Source organism: Triticum urartu, chromosome 3A (genome assembly GCF_056163025.1).
Source record: "Triticum urartu cultivar PI428250 chromosome 3A, HENAU_Tu73, whole genome shotgun sequence".
NCBI classification, from domain to species: Eukaryota; Viridiplantae; Streptophyta; class Magnoliopsida; order Poales; family Poaceae; genus Triticum; species Triticum urartu.
The window spans coordinates 144,951,989-144,973,563 of NC_141875.1; positions in this window are offsets into that span (position 1 = coordinate 144,951,989).

Here is a 21,575-nt window from a genome sequence, read left to right on the forward strand (position 1 = left end):
ACAGCGTCAGTCCGGGTTAGTTCCATTCAAATCATGCAAGTTAGAGTCCAAAACAAGGGCAAAAGTATTTGGAAAAGTAGATATGACGGAGACGTATCAGCCAGCTACCGAATAACCCAGCGTCGCGACGCACCGGCTGCTGCAGTAACGTCATCCAGCCGGCGCTGGTCCTGCCAGCGCCTGGGGCACGACGCTTCTCATCATCATCATCCTCGTAGTCTAGCCACTCCCCTATGCCGCCTCCTGCGGCCCCGCCTGCCACATCGTCGCCTCCAGCGGCATCGTCCTCCTCCATCGCGGCCGCCCCTAGCTCGGGGTCGTCCACGTCTCTCTCCTCGTGGTCTGCCATGTAGCGATGGCCTGGATCTGGCGTGTCAACTGTCGTCTAGCCTTGGAAGCACTGCATCATAGCCTGGCGGTCAGGCGGCACGAAGAACTTGACACAAGCTAAGAAAGAGAATCAGAAACTAACCGGAGGCGGCGAATTGGCACGGCTATATGGCTCCTTGCGGAACTGCCAGCTCTCCTCGTCGAGCTTGCAGTCAGAGAAGTATTTGACGAGCCGGACCACCTCCACAGTCGGCAGCGGCTTGGTAGACATCTGGCATGGGTCCCGGCGGCCGCTCATGCTACTGATCAGATGAGGCCGGGACTGGAGATGCAACACCTGGTGTTCGACGAATGCCGCTAGTAGGTCTGAATCCCTGAGGCCCTCCGACTCTCTCATTTCTTGAAGCCGGGTGAGGGCGGTGGTGATGGCGGCTGACAGCGACTTCGGCCGAAACTTCCAATTGCTCCGAGGCTTGAGCGGTGGGCCGGTTGCGTAAGCCAGCAGGTTGACGTAGTCCCGCGAGTCCTGGATGTTTCGGACATAGAAGTATGAATTCTGCCTGAGTTTGGCCGACTCTAGTAGAACGAGGGCCTGGAAGCAGATCCTGGAGCCGGTGCGCTACACCACCATGCAGGCCCTGCACTGAGCCGCCTGGCCTTTGACAGCGGTGCCGAGCTTGAGGTAAAAGAGCTCCCCCCACAGCTCGATCGTGGGCAAGACGCCGAGGTACCCCTCACAAAGGGTGACGATGGCGGAGAGCAGCACCACCGTATTCGGCGTGAGGTGGTGAGGTTGAAGATGGTAGAAGTTGAGGAAAGAGCAAAGGAAGTCACTGGCGGGCAGGCCGAAGCCGTAGAGGAAGTGGGACCTGAAGACGATGCGCTCGCCGTCCCTCGGCGCCAGCGAGATCTCCCTCTCGAGGGGAACCCGCACCTCCACGTTTGCCACACGGGGGAGCTGACGCGTCTGGCGGAGGAACTCGAGGTGGTCATCGTGGATGTTTGAAACATCCCAGTCGCCTCGCGCCATGCTTCACGGTTGCTTGGTGAAGGCGCGGTGAAGTCAGGCGACGTAGAGAAATCGAGCGACGGCGAGCTGCAGCAGCGCTTCGACGGCGTGGCCGCACGGCGGCAGCGAGGGAGCAGGGGAGACGAAGGAAGAAGAAGATGGAGAGCGGGGAGCGACACGAGGCGTTCTAGTCGTACACCCTCCCCCTACTTATACCCGCGGCGGCGTCAGCGAAACTGAAACGACCATCGTGGGGGCGTGGGGTTAACTACACCCATGCCCCCACACGACCCCATGTATTCCGCGCATTTATAGCGCGTGATTAATGCGCCTGGGAAGGGCAACCATCCACCTCAGCAAACTGGATCCGCGCGCATGTCGAGGCCCTGTAGTGGGGTGCCCGGGGCCTGTGGCGATGTCCCGTCGCACGCGTGGGTTGGCAGGCCGGCCTAACCTGCTGGTGACGCGAGGTGAGCGAGCAACGGGTGGCCAGCCTACAACCTGGCGCTCATCATGACGATTCGAATTCACCAGGCGGCCGGCCCAGCCTCGGTCGACTCCTGGTAGATGGCATCATCCGATGTCGGACGAAGCAAGAATACCAGACTATTGGGGAACGTAGTAATTCAAAAAACTTCCTATGATCACGCAAGATCTATCTAGGAGATGCATTGCAACGAGAAGGAAAGAGTGTGTCTAAAAGCACAAGTGCTCCCTGGGTGATTTTGGTAATTAATGTCAACATATCTCTTGTTGGACTAATACTTCTATCTAGTATATTTCAGATAAGTTCAACTGTGGAGTGGCATCGACAAGAGGATGTGGAACCCCTTCAAGAAGCTAAGGACAAGGATTGGCTAAAGCTCAAGACTCTACATTTTCACTTTAGTGATCCAAGATCACAATGATTCCAAAGGAAAGCCAATACTATTAAAAGGGGATGAGGTGTTGGTTAATGGCTTGCTTGCTCAAAGTGCTTAGTGATATGCTCCAAAGCCCTTAACCACTTTCTCATTTCCACATATGTCCCTAACCAAAGTCAAACTCGGCCCCACCGATTTGATCTATCCGGCGCCATCGAGTTCACTTGAGATAGGCACTGCCAGAAACCCTAATCGGTTCGATCTCACCGATGGGATCTCGGACTCACCGAGATGGGCCTGCAAACTCACTGTTGCCTGTTGCAATTATTTCGGTCTTACCGAGATATGCAATTGGTCCCACCGAGTTTGCTTGACCAACTCTTTGTTTTGCTTATTACCAAAATTGGTCCCACCGAGTTTGTGTAATCGGTCAAACCGAGTTGAGGTTTTACCCTAACCCTAGCACATCGGTCCCACCGAGTTGATCATATCGGTCCCACCGAAAAGCCTAACGTTCACATTTTGAACTGAATCGGTCTGACCGAGTTTGTGTATTCGGTTTCATCGAGTTTGGTAAATTGTGTGTAACTGTTAGCTTTTGTGTGGAGGCTATATATACCCCTCCACCCATCCTCCATTTGTAGATGAAGCAATCAGAACGTGCCTACACTTCTACCATTCATTTTCTGAGAGAGAACCACCTACTCATGTGTTGATACCAAGATATTCCATTCCAACCACAAGAATCTTGATCTCTAGCCTTCCCCAAGTTGCTTTCCGCTCGAATCATCTTTCCACAAAATCCAAATCTGTGAGAGGGAGTTTAGTGTTGGGGAGACTATCATTTGAAGCACAAGAGCAAGGAGTTCATCATCAACACACCATCTATTACCTTTTGGAGAGTGGTGTCTCCTAGATTCATTAGGTGTCACTTGGGAGCCTCCGTCAAGATTGTGGAGTTGAACCAAGGAGTTTGTAAGGGCAAGGATATCGCCTACTTCGTGAAGATCTACCCAAGTGAGGCAAGTCCTTCGTGGGTGATGGCCATGGTGGGATAGACAAGGTTGCTTCTTCGTGGACCCTTCGTGGGTGGAGCCCTCCGTGGACTCGCGCAACCGTTACCCCTCTTGGGTTTAAGTCTCCATCAACGTCTATGTATGATAGCACCACCTATCGGAACCATGCGAAAAATCTCTGTGTCAACATTGTGTTTGCTCCCTCTAAACTCCTCCCATTTACCTTCATATGCAATGATTTACATTCCGCTGCTATACTCTTATACTTGCACGTGTAGGTTGATTGCTTGACTTGTGCTAAGTTGCTAAAATCTGCCAAGACTTAAAATTGGGAAAAGTCTAGATTTTTATTTGGTCAAGTAGTCTAATCACCCCCCCCCCTCTAGACATACTTTCGATCCTACATGTGGTATCAGAGCTTTGGTCTCCATTTTCCTTGATTTCCATAGCTTTGGTGATCATAGCATTGGGTTCACAACCTAGGAGAGTATGGCGTCTAGCGAGGGAAATTACCACCGTAGAGGTCCTTACTTTGATGGTACTAATTTTGCTAGTTGGAAGCATAAGATGGAAGTTCATATTCTTGGACATAACCCCGCTGTTTGGGTTATTCTGTGTATTGGCTTGCAAGGTGAATTCTTTGATGGGAGATAACCGAACCGTGAAGCTAGCGTAGAAGAGTTTTAAGATGCTGCAATACAATGCTCAAGCTTGTGATATCCTATTCAACGGATTGTGCCCCGAAGAATTTAACAAAATCAGCTGTCTTGAGAATGCAAAGGAAATTTGGGATACTTTGATTGATATGCACGAAGGTACCGACTCCGTCAAGGAATCCAAATTGGATGTGCTTCAAAGTCAGTTTGACAAGTTCAGAATGAAGGATGGTGAAGGTGTAGCTGAAATGTAATCTAGGCTTTCTCTCATCACAAATGAGATTGCCGGCTTAGGAAGTGAATAGATGACTGATAGATTCATCATCAAGAATATCCTAAGAGCTTTGGATGGAAAATATGATACCGTGTGCACATTGATCCAAATGATGCCCAACTACAAAGATCTCAAGCCAACGGAAGTCATTGGAAGAATTGTTGCTCATGAGATGTCACTAAAGGATAAAGAAGAGCTTCACAACAAGTCAAGTGGTGCTTACAAAGCCTCATGTGATGCTCCTACATCGTCAAGTGAGAAACAAGCCTTCAATGAGGAATTGAGCCTAATGGTGAAGAACTTCAACAAGTTCTACAAGAGTAGAAGCAAAGAAATAAGTTCCAAGTCAAGGTCCTACAATGACAAAAGATCCTCTAGTCATGAGCGTAATTGCTACAATTGTGGAAGACCCGGACACTACTCCAATGAGTGTACGGCTCACTACAAAAGAATAGAAGACTCACCTAAAAGGAGAAGTAGAAGAGAAGAGTCACCTCCAAGAGAAAGAAGGAGTAGAGATTATTGTTATGAATGAAGAACCTCTCGCAGAAGCAAGGATTCGAAAAGGAAGGACAAGTCATCAAGGAGCTACACAAAATGAAGACATCAAGCTCATGTTGGTGAATGGGTATCCGGCTCCGACTTCGACCATCACTCCAAGAGAAGTTATCACTCCGACTCCGAATATACTCAAGATCAAGGCGTTGCTGGTCTAGAACTTGTGTCAACCAACTCCTATGACATATTTGACTCACCAAATGAGAGAATTGGAAGATGCTTCATGGCTAAAGGCCCAAAGGTATCACACCCCGAGTATGTTGATTTCAATAGTGATGAACATGATTTGCTAGGTGATGATGATTTACTTGTTGACAAATCTAGTGATGAAAACTATGATGAACTTGCTATTAATCATGCTAATCAAGATAAAACGAATGGCGATGATAAGAAGGATATTGAGCGCCTAACTAAAGAACTAAACACTCTTAAGTTAGCTCATGAAACTACCTTGGAAGATCATCGAGAGCATTTAAAGACTCATGAGAAGCTACACTTTGAAAAGCTCAACCTTGAGCAAGAGCATGGGTTCTTAAATGCAATCAATGATGATCTTCGCAAGAAAAGTTTGTCACATCCCTAGTTCTGGTATGACCTGAACCAGCTAGTCATTTGTGCATCATGTTCAAATTCCATTTAAATTTGAAATGGGGATTTGTGAAACCCTCAGAATCATTTCTGGAAATAACCCAGATAAAAATTGCTCCAAAAAGGTCCAAGAAAATGTTCATGTAGCTCTCTGAAAATATTGGTTAGAGGTAAAATTCAAACAAATATTTTCAGGAGCTCATAACTATTTATTTTGGCCATTTGGAATTAATGCAATAATTATTTGCATTGGATATATATATGTTATATATATAATATATGTCCAAAACTAATGCTAGTTGTTGAGGAGCTCTGGAATAATACCATTAGCCCCTACAAAAATTGGCATAAGAAAATAAATTAGTTTAGTATTATTTTTAAGCAGAAACAAATGTCAGAAAATAGAAAACAAAACAAAAATAGAAAAGAAACTTACTTGCGGCCAGCTCCTGTGCTGGCCTAGCACTATGCGGCCTGGCCCGGCCCAACTGGCCAAGCCAGTCATCCTCCTCCTTGCCAGGAGGAGGCGAAGGAGGGCACGGCGAGTGTGCGCATGCACGCCACGCTCCTGCCTGCCTGCCCCGCCTTCCCCTCGGCGCTGTCCACCCTAGAGAGCTCCACCGAGCCCCCTGGCCTCTCCTCACTCTCTCCCGAGCTCTCTCCTCTCCTCTGCTCGTCTTCTCTCCCACGCCCGAACGCCACCGCAGCACGTCGCCGTGAGCCACCGCGACCATCGCCACCGCCCCGTCCCTTGCTGCTGTCCAGGAGCACCGCCGCCCTCGACTATGCCTCCTCGTCGAGCTGGATGATGCCAAGAGCACTGCAGCGTCGCCACCGCCGTCATCCCCTTTGTCGGAGCCGCGGATCGCCGCCGCTAAATTCGTCGCCGACTGGTCCTCCCCGAGCTCACCGACAACGCCTTCGAGTTCGCTGTGAGCTCCCCTTCCTCCTCCCCCTAGCCCCGTAGCTCGAGCGCCCCCCTAGCCCTGTCGGCCACCTTGGCCGAGAGCTCGGCTCCGCCGTTCATGTCGCTGCCGTGGCCACAGCTGTCACAGCTCGCAACCGAGCTCACCGCCATTCTCAGTGCCCTCCCGTGCGTCGTTTGCACCCAACCGCAGCCCCCCTAGTGCCCCGTAGCGCCGAAGCCGCCGTTCCCGTAGCTCCGGCCGCCGCGGATGACCACGCCGCGGTCGTCTCCGGCCACCCCACGGCCTCCCGCGTGTTCCACTGGATGCGCGCGAGCCTGGGCATCATGTAGGTAGTCTCCGCTGCACTTTTGGCTGCCGGAGCGACGATCCCGAGCCCTCCGCCGTGTTCGGCCTCGCCGACGGCTAAACGCCGGTGGGGTTTGACCTTTGACCACACCGGCCATCAGGTGGGCCCCATGGGTCAGGTGATTAGCTTAAGGCTAATCACCCTCTAACTAAACCTCTAAGCAACTGACCAGTGGGCCCCAGCGCCACTAACCCTGTAATTAGAATGAGTTAATCCCCCTGTTAACTAACAGTGACACTGACGTGTGGACCCCACACGTCAGGTTTGACCTGGTCAGCCACGGTTGACTCGCTGATGTCATGCCTCTGTAATGCTGACGCAGTTATTTCTTTTCTGGTATTAAATTAAATCAGGAAATTCCAAAAAATGCTATAAACTTCAAAAATTCATAGAAATTCAACCGTAGCTCAGATTGAAATAATTTATATATGAAAAATTATCAAAAAAATTCAATCTATCCATCTGTACATGTTTCATGCATGTATAACCAACTTATACTTGCTGTATAGGTGAAAACATATAACTGGCATTTATAAAGATATATTTTAGAGTTGCATTTGAACCTTTGGTTCAAATGGACCTCTTCCAAATAGAATGTTAAATGCATTAGCTCAAAGCAAATCACATACTCATGCCATGATCATGCATCATATTGTTGTATATGCTTGTGTTTGATTATCGACACCATTCCTTTTCGATAGGTCCTGCTCCGGAGACCCTTCCAGAGTACCTGTTTGAGGAGCAGTGCCTTCCTTGTTAATCTACCAGGCAAGCAAACCCCCTTGTTCATTCTGATACAATCCTACTCTCTCGCTCCTGCCCTCATTTATTGCATTAGGACAACAACGATTCAACTGCTACTTTATGCTGCGGTAGTTGAACCCATTCCTCTGCATGACCTGACATTTCAACAGTAAATAGTTATAACCCACTAGCATGTGTAGGAGTTGTTTGAGCCATGTTTTGTTCTTGTCATGCCATGCCTGCTATTGCATAGAGTTGTGTCAAGTCTAATTCATCGAGAATGAATTGGAGTGATACGATATGTTCTGGTGCTGAGAGTTAAGCGTGTGAACATGATTTGGTAAAGGTAGCGGTGAGAGGCCATGTAGGAGTACATGGTGGGTTGTCTCACTAGAACCGTCCTTAAGCACTGAGTTCCGTGTATGTTGTCCAATGACTAGCTACTACCACACATTGGAATGCTTAAGTGCCCCTCTCGACTTATTAGCCAACTTGATCTCTGTCCAGGAGTCGCAAATAGTTTCTGGTGTTAGTAGTCTACCAAGTGGCGCCCGGCCAGGTGGGCTTGGGACAGACTAGGCACAAGTGGCACGGTGTACCAAGCGTAGATCCATCCGGCGAGGTGGGCTTGGGAACCCTACACATATCATTTGGGGCCGTGAGCGACACCCCGGCCGGATCTCCTTGCGGATGGAACCCGAATAGGCGATAAGCCTGGACTAGAGTCTTGTGTGGTTAGTCAGGTCGTGGCCGACACCCTCGCCAGGCTTCCGCTTGAAGGTTGCCGAGATACATGACGTGTACATGGTGATAAGTGGTGAGAGCGTGTGTGAAGAAGTACACCCCTGCAGGGTTATCATGATCTATTCGAATAGCCATGTCCTCGGTTATGGACTTCTTGGATGCTTATGTGGTACATAGACAACTTAAAGTGGATACCCTAAAATGCTCAAGACAAGTGTGAGTGCTATGGATGGCCTTCTCGTAAGGACACGAGGATGAATCCATAGTAGTGTATTTGATATGGTGTTTAGTGGACTCGTGTGCGCTGCCTCACCTCAAAGAAGTTTCTCGTTGTCGTAGAACAGGATAGCCACTGAGTCAAAGCTGGCTTGCTGCAACTGAACCCCACATTACCTTCTTGATACAAATGCATGTATGATAGGATCTGATGTAAGTCTTGTTGAGTACCTTTGTACTCACGTTTGCTTTATTTATGTTTTGCAGGTGAGACATCTGTCTCACTAGTAGTACCACTTGGACTTCGACGAGTAGCTTGTTACCTCAGCTACGATCTTGTACCCTTGGGAGGGACTTGTAGATAGTCAGGCTTCTTAGCCTTTTCTTTTGTAGTTGTCTGTACTCAGACATGTAATGCTTCTGTTGCTTGTATGCTCTGAATGATGGGCCATGTGACCCCTGTTTGTATTTAATGCTATGTGGCTCTTCTGGGACTTTATCTATAGGAGTTGCGTTATGTTATGATGCCATGTTGTACAGCACATACTTGCATGTTATGCGTACGTGCGACGTGTATTGCTATGTGTGGGATCCGACAATCTAGTTGTTTATCCTTGGCAGCCTCTCATATGGGGAAATGTAGTCTAGTGCTTCCTTGAGCCATAGTAGTCCGCTACAGCCTGGCTCACCGAAGTCCTGCTAGCCCAACACTACTGCTCAGGACACTTGATTGGCCGGCATGTCTTTCACTTCGTTCCTGTGTCTGTCCCTTCGGGGAAATGTCACGCGGTGACATCCGGAGTCCTGCCTAGCCTGCTACAGCCCCAGGTTCCCCGGAGTCCTGTTAGCCCAGTGCTACAGCCCGGATTCACACGCTGCTGACCGACATGCTCGATGTGAATCAGGTATGCCTGTCCCCATAGGTTAATGCTGCTTTGGGTTCACGACTAGCCATGTCGGCCCGGGTTCTCTGTCATATGGATGCTAGCGACACAATCATATATGTGAGCCAAAAGGCGCAAACGGTCCCGGGCCAGGGTAAGGCGACACCCATGGGAATACCGTGCGTGAGGCCGCAAAGTGATATGAGGTGTTATCGGCTAGATCGATGTGACTTGGGATCGGGGTCCCGACAGCTTTGGTATCAGAGCCTGACTGCCTGTAGGATTTCCAAGCCAACCTGGTCGAAGTTGAGTCTAGAAACTCTTTAGTTATTTAAGGGAATTGATTATGGAAGGGAACGTAAGGCTCTTTTTACTCCTTTCACTCTTGGCCTTCTGATCTGAGTCATCCTATCTTTCCTACGGGGTTAAGGAACTAGGCTTCCTCTTCTGTCTATCAGGATCACGTGTTACTACTCTGTAGTCCCATAGGATTGGTTGATCAGAGTCATATTCCAGTTTTTAAGTACTTCCGGTGTAGTCTGCTTAGTAATATCTCAGAACCCTGAGTGATGATGTTGAGTTTGGTGCTACCCCGTCCTTGCAGAATGTTTCATTTTGAGCATTCTACTTCCGTTATGCTGCCAGAATTGTCCTAGGAGTTCAAGAGATAGTATTTTCTTTGTACTATATTCTACATCCTTATGATGATGCTGAATCCATCCTTGTTTCCTTGGTTTCGTTCTTCAGGATGTTGTCGGTTAACCGAAATTCTGTTGCTCGTAGCCGGAACCACGGAGATGGTAGGGATGAGGATCCTCCCGATCAGTCTTCGCTGGAAAGGTTCATGTTAGAAGTTGAGATGAACAAGCGTGAGACCAACCGCTTGTTAGCACGTATCGAGGAGAACACCGCACCCCAGTGCAAGGAGTCAGCGACCATTTATGATTTCATTGGTCTGAAACCACCTACCTTCCATCATTCCATCGTACCACTCAATGCAGATGACTGGCTTCGTAGTATCACTCACAAGCTGCATTCTGCGAACGTAGCTGAAAGTGACAAGGTCACCTATGCTACATATCACCTGGAAGGTCCTGCTAGTCTTTTGTGGCAGAACTATGAGGCTATGCTTCCAGCTGGCCAGATAACCACCTGGAGAGATTTCACTGAGGGCTTTTGCGAGCATCACATTCCTCGGGCTCTCATTGACCGCAAGAGAGAAGAGTTCTGTAGTTTCACCCAGAGTAAGATGGCTGTTGATGCTTACAGTAGGGAATACCGTGCGTGAGGCCGCAAAGTGATATGAGGTGTTACCGGCTAGATCGATGTGACTTGGGATCGGGGTCCCGGCAATGTTCTTATTACATTGCCAAGCGTTTACTCTTGTCTACTTACATGCCACAAGTAAAATCTAGCAACAAGAGTAAGAAAGATCCTTTTTCTAGTAGTAACAATAATCATGTTAAATCCAATGTTGTTGCTTCTAGTAGTTCTCTTTATTCCACTAATGACTCTCTTAGCCAAGTTACACTTGAGCAAGAACATAGCTTATTGAAGGGAAATATAGAGAAAGGTGTTTACAAGAGCCTTGCCGGAAGTAAGCAATGTGAGGAAATTGTACGCAAGCAAGGAAGGCACCAGAAGAATCAAGGTGTTGGTTTTGAACAAAAGTTCAATGCCACTGGAGTTGAGTGGGAAGAAGATCAATGCCCCAAGACGAAGTTTGTTCCTCAACAAGAGAAGTATGATCCTACTTCTTTCAAGGGAACACAAGCTCAAGATGATCTTCCAGCACAAGACCACAAGCAAAAAGGCAAGGACAAGCTTCAAGAGGAGATTGATGCATTTGAAGAAGCTCCCAAGGCCTTGGTCAAGTGGGCTCCCAAGACTACATCAAGTTCTACTTCATCAAGTATGACTACAACTCCAAGGATTCCCATCAAGTTTATGTGGATCCCGAAGAAGAAGAACTAGAAAGTTCTTGAGGGTGACTCCGCCAACATATTTCACTCATATCATTCTGGCGAGAACAAGTGCAAACAACTTCCACATCTTGCACTAGTTCAAGGAGTCACAAACCCTCTTGTTGGTAAGACAAGGGAGAAGGTAACCTAATGCTTTCATGGACATCATCTTGTGTGAACTTCACTCTATGTCTTGGATATATTTGCACACTTGCATGCTATCTAACCCTTGTAGGTACTTGGATGAATCCAAATCTATGAGATTGCAAAACACTCACATCTTGATCAATATCTACATCACCAAGACTCTACAACATGGTGCTTGAAGACAAGGAAGCATGAAACCTTTTGAACATATCCTTTGACAATTTCTCCATATCAACTTTCATTTGATATCAAATTTCATGATTGTCATTTTGGATACACAAGTGCTCTTCCTTGCAAGACTAACCCATGTAGTAGATGAACTCAAAACTACAAGTCGTGCTCCAAACTCTTGATGAGCTACATCAACCTTAAGCATCCCACACAAGTTTAACCCCATGATCAAGATCAACACCACCACCCAAGGTATGTTATTCCATCTTAGAGAAGCTTTACCCCAAGTCATGGGTCAAAGAATCTCAACAAGATGAGAATACATCAAAATGCTTAAACGAAAAATGGTAACCCCATTTTGAGCTTAAATGATGAGTATGCCCTACGATCAAGTGTTCTCACTTGACTCCTCAGTCAATATACTCTAACATAGGTGACTTTGTCGCCGACCAATTTTAGATGAAGTTCTCTAGTGTTTCTCCGAGTTCTTGCATATTTGTTCCCCTTCTTTAATAAAAAAACTTCATCTAGATTTCTTTAATTTCTCTGTTCGTTTCTGCATTCCCTGCATCCAATTCATTGCAAATCTTTCAGTTAATTCCTTGCAAATCTTTGTGAGATCTTATTTGCCTAGTGAGCTGAGATGACAACTGTTTTCTCTCTATATTGAACTCGGCCTCATCTGTTAGTCTTTTTTGGTCTAACCGGACTACTTCGGTGCCACCGAAGAAAACAACTCGGTGTTACCGATTTCAATGCTGAGGAGACACTTTGCCATTTGCATCTTGCATATTTGTTCCAGCTCCACTCAACGATTCTTGTCCTCTACCTGCATCACATTCTATATGCTGCTTTGCCATGTGACTCAAGGACCAAACCTATTCGACTCACATTCCAGAAGACCCTTCTTGGAAATTGATGTCAAAGGGGGAGAGAGATCACATCAAAGGGGGAGAGTGCTCAATCACATCAAAGGGAGAGAGACCCCAGATGCCTGGTACTCAAGAGGAGAGAAGTCACATGTCTTTAAGAGGGGAAAGGCATGTTAGTATGTGTTATGACTATGTTGTTATGTTTTTTCTTGTTTTGCTCTGATTTTATTTTCCCTATCTTCTCCCAATATCCCATATAAGATTCAGGGGGGAGAAAGACTTCTAAGGGAAGGAAATCTTCGAATTCATTGCATATCTTTACATCTTTGGGGCATGTCTATATCACATAGGGTACCAAGTACTCACTCTCTACATATCATCCCAATCTTGGTACTCTTGTGGTTTACTGCTTGCACTGTTCAGTAGATGTTTCTGTGTTATCTAACCTTGTTTTCTCAGGTTCATCTCTTTCAAAGCTACCTTAAGACTACAAGGTAAGTATATGCATCCCATTCATGTGCATGATGATCTCTTGCTGATGCACATATTGTTTGCAAGAAGGACTCATGAACATGAAGGTATATTTCCTGTATCTACATCATTTGCTCTGATGCATATAGCCAATATACATGTAACTAATTTCTTGCTATGTCATGCATATGCATTCACATGCTCTTATATTCAATATTTACATGAATGTGTACATGTAGGGGGAGCCTATGCATGTTACATGTCCTTTCAAAGCTTTACCTGTTATTCTTTATATCCTTATCTAAAGCTTTGATGTATGTTGTCATCAATTACTAAAAAGGGGGAGATTGAAAGCACAAGTGCTCCCTAGGTGATTTTGGTAATTAATGTCAACATATCTCTTGTTGGACTAATACTTCTATCTAGTATATTTCAGATAAGTTCAATAGTGGAGTGGCATGGACAAGAGGATGTGGAAACCCTTCAAGAAGCTAAGGACAAGGATTGGCTAAAGCTCAAGACTCTACATTTTCACTTTAGTGATCCAAGATCACATTGAGTCCATAGCAAATACAATACTATTAAAAGGGGATGAGGTGTTGCTTAATGGCTTGCTTGCTCAAAGTGCTTACGGGTATGCTCCAAAGCCCTCAACCACTTTCTCATTTCCACATATGTCCCAAACCAAAAGTCAAACTAGGCCCCACCGATTTGATCTATCTGGCGCCACCGAGTTCACTTGACATAGCCACTGCGAGGAACCCTAATCAGTTCGGTCTCACCGATGGGATCTCGGTCTCACCGAGATAGGCTTGCAAACTCTCTGTTGCCTGTTGCAATTATTTCGGTCTTACCGAGATATGCAATTGGTCCCACCGAGTTTGCTTGACCAACTCTCTGTTTTGCTTATTACCAAAATTGGTCCCACCGAGTTTGTGTAATCGGTCAAACCGAGTTGAGGTTTTACCCTAACCCTAGCACATCGGTCCCACAGAGTTGATCATATCGGTCCCACCGAAAAGCCGAACGTTCACATTTTGAACTGAATCGGTCTGACCGAGTTTGTGTATTCAGTCTCACCGAGTTTGGTAAATTGTGTGTAACTGTTAGCTTTTGTGTGGAGGCTATATATACCCCTCCACCCATCCTCCATTTGTAGATGAAGCAATCAGAACGTGCCTACACTTCTACCATTCATTTTCTGAGAGAGAACCACCTACTCATGTGTTGAGACCAAGATATTCCATTCCAACCACAAGAATCTTGATCTCTAGCCTTCCCCAAGTTGCTTTCCACTCAAATCATCTTTCCACAAAATCCAAATCTATGAGAGGGAGTTGAGTGTTGGGGAGACTATCATTTGAAGCACAAGAGCAAGGAGTTCATCATCAACACACCATCTATTACCTTTTGGAGAGTGGTGTCTCCTAGATTCGTTAGGTCTCACTTGGGAGCCTCCGTCAAGATTGTGGAGTTGAACCAAGGAGTTTGTAAGGGCAAGGAGATCGCCTACTTCATGAAGATCTACCCAAGTGAGGCAAGTCCTTCGTGGGTGATGGCCATGGTGGGATAGACAAGGTTGCTTCTTCATGGACCCTTCATGGGTGGAGCCCTCCGTGGACTCGCGCAACCGTTACCCTTCTTGTGTTTAAGTCTCCATCAACGTCTATGTATGATAGCACCACCTATCGGAACCACGCCAAAAATCTCTGTGTCAACATTGTGTTTGCTCCCTCTAAACTCCTCCCATTTACCTTCATATGCAATGATTTACATTCCACTGCTATACTCTTATACTTGCATGTGTAGGTTGATTGCTTGACTTGTGCTAAGTTGCTAAAATCTGCCAAGACTTAAAATTGGGAAAAGGCTAGATTTTTATTTGGTCAACTAGTCTAATCATCCCCCCTCTAGACATAATTTCGATCCTATAGTGTTCACGTACCCTCGTAGACCGAAAGTGGAAGCGTTATGTTAACGCGGTTGATGTAGTCAAACGTCTTCGTGATCCAACCGATCCAAGTACCGAACGTACGACACCTCCATGTTCAGCGCATGTTCAGCTCGATGACGTCCCTCAAGCTCTTGATCCAGTAGAGGGTCGAGGGAGATTTCCGTCAGCACGATGGTGTGGCAAGGGTGTTGGTGATGTGATCTGCGCAGGGCTTCGCCTAAGCACTACGCCGCTATGACCGGAGGAGTAAACTGTGGAGGGGGGCACCGCACACGGCTAAGACAAACCTTGGTGTACCTTTGGGGTGCCCCGCCCCCATATATAAAGGAGGGGGAGGAGGCGGCCGTCCTAGGGGGCGCGCCAAAGGGGGGAGTCCAACTAGGACTCCCAATCCTAGTTGGAGTCCCTTTCCTTTTTCGGAGGGGGGAAAGAGGGAAGGGAGAGGAAGAGGAGAAGGAAAGGGGGGCGCCCCCCTCCCTAGTCCAATTTGGACTCCCTATAGGGGGGCGCGGCCACCCCTTGTGGGTTGCCTCCCCTCTCCCCTCTGGCCCATGTAGGCCCAATATTCCCCCGGGGGGTTCCGGTAACCTCCTAGTACTCCGAAAAATATTCGAACCTTCCCGAAACCATTTCGGTGTCCGAATACCTTCGTCCAATATATCAATCTTTACCTCTTGACCATTTCGAGACTCCTCGTCATGTCTATGATCTCATCCGGGACTCCGAACAAACTTCGGCCACCAAAACACATAACTCATAATACAAATCATCATCGAACGTTAAGCGTGCGGACCCTACGGGTTCGAGAACTATGTAGACATGACAGAGACACATCTCCGGTCAATAAAAAATAGCAGTACCTGGATGCTCATATTGGCTCCTACATATTCTACGAAGATCTTTATCGGTCGAACTGCATAACAACATATGTTATTCCCTTTGTCATCGGTATGTTACTTGCCCGAGATTTGATTGTCGGTATCATCATACCTAGTTCAATCTCGTTACCGGCAAGTCTCTTTACTCATTCCGTGATGCATCATCCTGCAACTAACTCATTAGTCACATTTCTTGCAAGGCTTATAGTGATGTGCATTACCGAGAGGGCCCAGAGATACCTTTATGATACTCGGAGTGACAAATCCTAATCTCGATCTATGCCAACTCAACAAACACCATCGGAGACACCTGTAGAGCATCTTTATAATCACCCAGTTATGTTGTGACGTTTGATAGCACACAAAGTGTTCCTCCGGTATCCGGGAGTTGCATAATCTCATAGTCAGAGGAATATGTATAAGTGATGAATAAGGCAGTAGCAATGAAACTTAACGATCATTATGCTAAGCTAACGGATGGGTCTTGTTCATCACATCATTCTCTAATGATGTGATCCCGTTCATCAAATGACAACACATGTCTATGGTCAGGAAACTTAACCATCTTTGATTAACGAGCTAGTCAAGTAGAGGCATACTAGGGACACTCTGTTTTTCTATGTATTCACACATGTACTAAGTTTTTGGTTAATACAATTCTAGCATGAATAATAAAGATTTATCATGATATAAGGAAATATAAAATAACAACTTTATTATTGCCTCTAAGACATATTTCCTTTAGTCTCCCACTTGCACTAGAGTCAATAATCTAGTTCACATCATCATGTGGTTTAACACCAATAGTTCACATCGCCATGTGACCAACACCCAAAGGGTTTAGTAGAGTCAATAATCTAGTTGACATCGCCATGTGATTAACACCCAAAGAGTACTAAGTTGTGATCATGTTTTGCTTGTGAGAGAAGCTTAGTCAACAGTTCTGCCACATTCAGATCCGTATGTATTTCGGAAATTTTTATGTCTACAATGCTCTGTAGTGAGCTACTCTAGCTAATTGCTCCCACTTTCAATTTGTATCCAGACTGAGATTCTGAGTCATCTGGATTAGTGTTAAAGCTTGCATCGACGCAACTCTTTTACGACGAACTCTTTATCAACTCCATAATCGAGAAACATTTCCTTAGTCCTTTTAGTAACTAAGGATAATTTTGACCGCTATCCAGTGATCCACTCCTGGATCACTATTGTACCCTCTTGCCAAACTCATGATGAGGTACACAATAGGTCTGGTACACAACATAGCATACTTTATAGAACCTATGACTGAGGCATAGGGAATGACTTTCATTCTCTTTCTATTTTCTGCCGTGATCGGGTTTTGAGTCTTACTCAACTTCACACCTTGCAATATAGGCAAGAACTCCTTCTTTGACTGTTCCATTTTGAACTACTTCAAAATCTTGTCGAGGTATGTTCTCATTGAAAAATATTATCAAGCGTCTTGATCTATCAATATAGATCTTGATGCTCAATATGTAAGCAGCTTCACCGAGGTCTTTCTTTGAAAAAATCCTTTCAAACACTCCTTTATGCTTTCCAGAAAATTCTACATCATTTCCGATCAACAATATGTCATTCACATATACTTATCAGAAAGGCTGTAGTGCTCCCACTCACTTTCTTGTAAATACAGGCTTCTCCAAAAGTCTGTATAAAACCATATGCTTTTATCACACTATCAAAGCGTATATTCCAATTCCGAGAGGCTTGCAGCAGCCCATAAATGAATCGCTGGAGTTTGCATACTTTGTTAGCACCTTTAGGATCGATAGAACCTTCTGGTTGCATCAGTCCATTAAAGAATGCAGTTTTGACATCCATTTGCCAAATTTCATAATCATAAAATGCGGCAATTACTAACATGATTCAGACAGACTTAAGCATCTCTACGGGTGAGAAGGTCTCATCGTAGTCAACTCCTTGAACTTGTCGAAAACCTTTCGTAACAAGTCAAGCTTTGTAGATAGTAACACTACCATCAGCGTCCATCTTTCTCTTGAAGATCCATTTATTCTCTATGGCTCGCCGATCATCGGGCAAGACAACCAAAGTCCATACTTCGTTCTCATACATGGATCCCATCTCAGATTTCATGGCCTCAAGCCATTTCGTGGAATCTGGGCTCATCATCGCTTCCTCATAGTTCTTAGGTTCGTCATGGTTGTCGGTGTCAAAACCGGTCGATCTCGGGTAGGGGGTCCCGAACTGTGCGTTTGAGGACCAAGGGTAACAGGAGGTAGGGGACACGATGTTTACCCAGGTTCGAGCCCTCTTGATGGAGGTAATACCCTACTTCCTGCTTGATTGACTTTGATGAGTATAGGGGTTACAAGAGTTGATCTACCTCGAGATCGTAATGGCTAAACCCTAGATGTCTAGCCTGTATGATTATGATTGCCTCTACGGACTAAACCCTCCGGTTTATATAGACACTAGAGGGGCCTAGGGTTGTACAGAGTCGGTTTACAAAGAAAGGAATCTTCACATCCGAACGCCAAGCTTGACATCCACATAAAGGAGAGTCCCATCCAGACACGGGGGAAGGCCTTCGATCTTGTATCTTCTTGGCCGATCAGTCCGACCCATATCACATAGCCCGAATGCCCAGGGACCCCCTAATCTAGGACTCCCTCAGTAGCCCCTGAACTAGGCTTCAATGATGATGTGTCCAGCACGCAGATTGTCTTCGGCATTGCAAGGAGGGTTCCTCCTCCGGATACTCCAAAGCAGTTGGTCAAAAGAACTATGTTCGGCTCTGTATAACCGTCACAACCCTGAACCACAAGGGAAAAATACTTAAACAAAATAAGTCGTGTCTACTGACAGCTTTTTTGACGAGACGTTATGTTCTGGCCTTATTTTTATTTCGAACCATTTTTCAGCCTCCCGCTTCGAATTTTGAGGCGCGGTCCTCATTGACATGTCTTGTCAAAGCAGAGATCATGTCCCCTTATTGCGGGATTCTCATCAATATGGGTTTGGGTAATCCAACCATGTCGTTTGCACGACCCCTTGGGAATAGGCGAGTTTTAAGGCTCATGGGGGGCGCTTGATATTCACTACTTTATAAGAAGATAAGGACCCATCTTTTACCCCACGCCTTCTTCCTCCTGAGCCCATCCGCCCTCGAGCTCTAGTGCCCGAGTTCAATACTTTTCGTTCCCAGCAAACACTCCAGCGATGTCCGGATCTGGCGCTCAGGGCAAGTGGATGGCCTCCTCCATCATGGAGGAGAACATCAAGGAACTCTGGGAAGCGGGGTACTTGGCCGTGGAAATCGCCCACCGGCTTCCTGCCAAAAAGCAGATCATCCCTACTCCAGAATCCAATGAGAGGGTAGTATTTATCCCTCACTTTCTCTGCGTACTAGGGTTTCCTCTCCACCCTTTTGTCCGCGGGCTCATGTTCTATTATGGGCTAGACTTTCACGATCTAGATCCAAATTCCATCCTCCACATCTCGGCGTTCATCGTCGTGTGTGAAGCGTTCCTCCGCATCCCCCCCCCCCCACTTCGGATTATGGCTCAAGGTCTTCAATGTGAAGCCGAAAGTGGTCGACGGTCAACACGCGGAGTGCGGCGGCGCCACGGTGAGCAAGCTCCCCAATGTCACATGGCCCTAGGGGGCCTTCATGGAGACCGTGAAGGGATCGCAATAGGAGTGGTTCTATGTCACTGAACCTCACGACGCCACATGGGCCGACACTCCTGAGTTCGAATATGGGCCTCCAATGCGGCTCGCATCGTGGGCTAAAAAGGGCCTGGACTGGGCATCATCCGATGTGGTGATGACGCTGCAAAAGCGCGTCAATGGCGTGATATAGAAGAACACCAGCCTCGCTGATGTGATCCAGGTGATGCTTTTTCGCCGGATCTCCCCTGCCAGCACCGGACTCTCCATATGTGGGAATTCAATCCATCCGGCCCTCGAACCCTGCAGCACTTCTTTGGCACGAAGCACGCAGAAATTTGGAAGTTGTGTTTCAACTCCAAGAAGTCATGGCGGGGAACGACCGAAGACCTTGGCCTCGACTGCGCCCACCCGGCCACTCCAGTAAGTTTTCAGATTTCCAAACATAACCACTACTTGTGGATTCGAGGAGTATGCTAAGCCTTCCTTTTCTCCTTCAGGTCTAGACGAAGAAAGCGGAGCAGATCAAATGTCCGGCTCCACTGCCCGAAGACCCAGCTATCCCTTTGTTAACGAAGATGCTGGTTCCGGTGCCGTACCAGGCGCCGGAGAAGAAGGCCAAGAAGAAGGGCAAGGAGGCCAGAAGTGGCCTCCGCCATAAAGGTACTTCAGACATCGTGTCTGAAGACACCGAGATTCTCTCCTCCCATGAGAGATATGAAGATGAAGAGGAAGAGGAGGAGAGCAATTCTCCCCTCAAGGGAGAGAAGAAAAGGGCGGCGGCCGCGGACCTAGAAGAGTAGGCGTCCAAGAAGGGGAAGATTTCCCTTTCGGATGATTCAGATTCGGACACTGAAGTCATCCCCGAGCGGTGCCTCACGCCGAAGCCCCCGACCGAACCGTAAGTATTTAAAGATACTATACATACATCTGGCCTTTTACAGATCGCGGGATAACATTTTATTTACGTATTTTCAGTTCGGCCTGTGATTTCCCCCAACAATCATCGTCTTCGAGAAACTCGTTGGCGCCAAAGATGATGGAGAGGGAAACGCCTCCGCGAGCCTCTCCACCACGAGTCACGGATGACACCGAGGTGTTGTCCCAAATGACTTCTCCGGGCCAGGGGGAGGTGCGGAAGGCTGCTGAAACGGCGCCAGAAGATGATGCCTTGGCTGCCGCAAACATGGGGGATACTACCCCCATGGAAACTTACGACGGGGGCCTGGATCAGTCCGGCCCTCAACCGAATACTACTCCGGAGACCCACGTGGCTCCGGAATCGAGCGAGCAGCCCCCTTCAAGGGAGGGGGAGTGTCAACTCCACCAGTGACCTCTATCCATCCGGAGGCGCCCGATATGTTGAGGGAAGCATTTCAACATGTTTCCGTCATGGAAGAGCACCGTACCCTGATGGGTATGGTGGCTGAGAAGGTTCAGTCTGCCAAAAGCGGTCTGAACGAAGCTTTCACTAGCCTGTTAACAGGTTTTGAGGTAAGTGATATAACATGCTTTAGCTACTTTTCATATTGGAAGAATATGCCTGTATATAGATAGTAGCCCCTGAGACTATATTTGGGTCTTTGGAAAAAAGAGCCGGATAGAGGATCAAATAGTCACCGGAGATAACGCATTCATCTTATTTTGATAAATAGGCTTCACTGTTGGCGGCTTCAGCTAAGGATGCTGAAGTGTACGAACTCCAGCAGAAACTGAAGCTGGCTGACGATGAGATCAACCATATTAACAAGCGGTTTGATGAGGCCCAAGGTATTTTTTTGTTAAAAAAGACCCCTTTACAAGCCTAAATTATAATGCAAACTCGGAGTTTGAAGCTCGTGCGCTGCTATCTAAATGACTGTAGGCAACGCGACCGAGGTCGAGGCCCTCAAGAGTGCCCTTGCCAAAGCCAAGTAGGAGGCGAGGGCAAGCAAAGCAGCCGTAGAGAAAGCGGATGTAGATGTAGAGGCCAAAAAGGCCTCCCACCTTCAGTATGAGGCCAGGGTGACCGAAGTAGAGCAAGCGCTCCAGGAAGCCGCCAACAAGTGAGTCCTTGGAGGAGAGTAACAAGGCCCAAGCAGCCAAACTCACCAAGGCTCTTCAAGCTGCGAAGGACACTCGGTCTGAGTCCTGGGCGGCTCGCGAGGAGATCAAGCAAGCTGGACAGATAGCGGCTGGTAAGCTATTTCTTTTACAGAGTATATTCGGTGGTCGAAGATATGCTTTGCTAAATCAACTGTGGAGTGCTCCAGATGCTTTTGCGGATCTCCTGAGGAGTGCTGCCGAAGCCGCCGAGTATTTCCAAGC